Here is a 248-nt window from a genome sequence, read left to right as displayed (position 1 = left end):
TGCTGCTGCTGCTGCTGGTTGTCTGCCTTTTGCTGTCTATATCGAATTCATCGTATCGTCTCCTTTTCTTTCGTTCCTTCTGCTGCTGCTTCTGCTGCTGCTGCTGCTGCTGCTGCTGCTGCTGCTGCTGCTGCTGCTGAGGTGTATACCGCATGCGCCCCGCTATCTCTTTTGGGGTTTCATTTATACAAAAAGCAGCAGCAAGACGGCCGAGAGGCAGCTGCGAGGAGTTGAATATATTTCTTAGT

This window comes from Eimeria mitis, genomic scaffold, assembly GCF_000499745.2.
Source record: "Eimeria mitis Houghton genomic scaffold, Emh_scaff3049, whole genome shotgun sequence".
Taxonomy (NCBI): domain Eukaryota; phylum Apicomplexa; class Conoidasida; order Eucoccidiorida; family Eimeriidae; genus Eimeria; species Eimeria mitis.
This window is presented reverse-complemented; position numbering follows the sequence as displayed.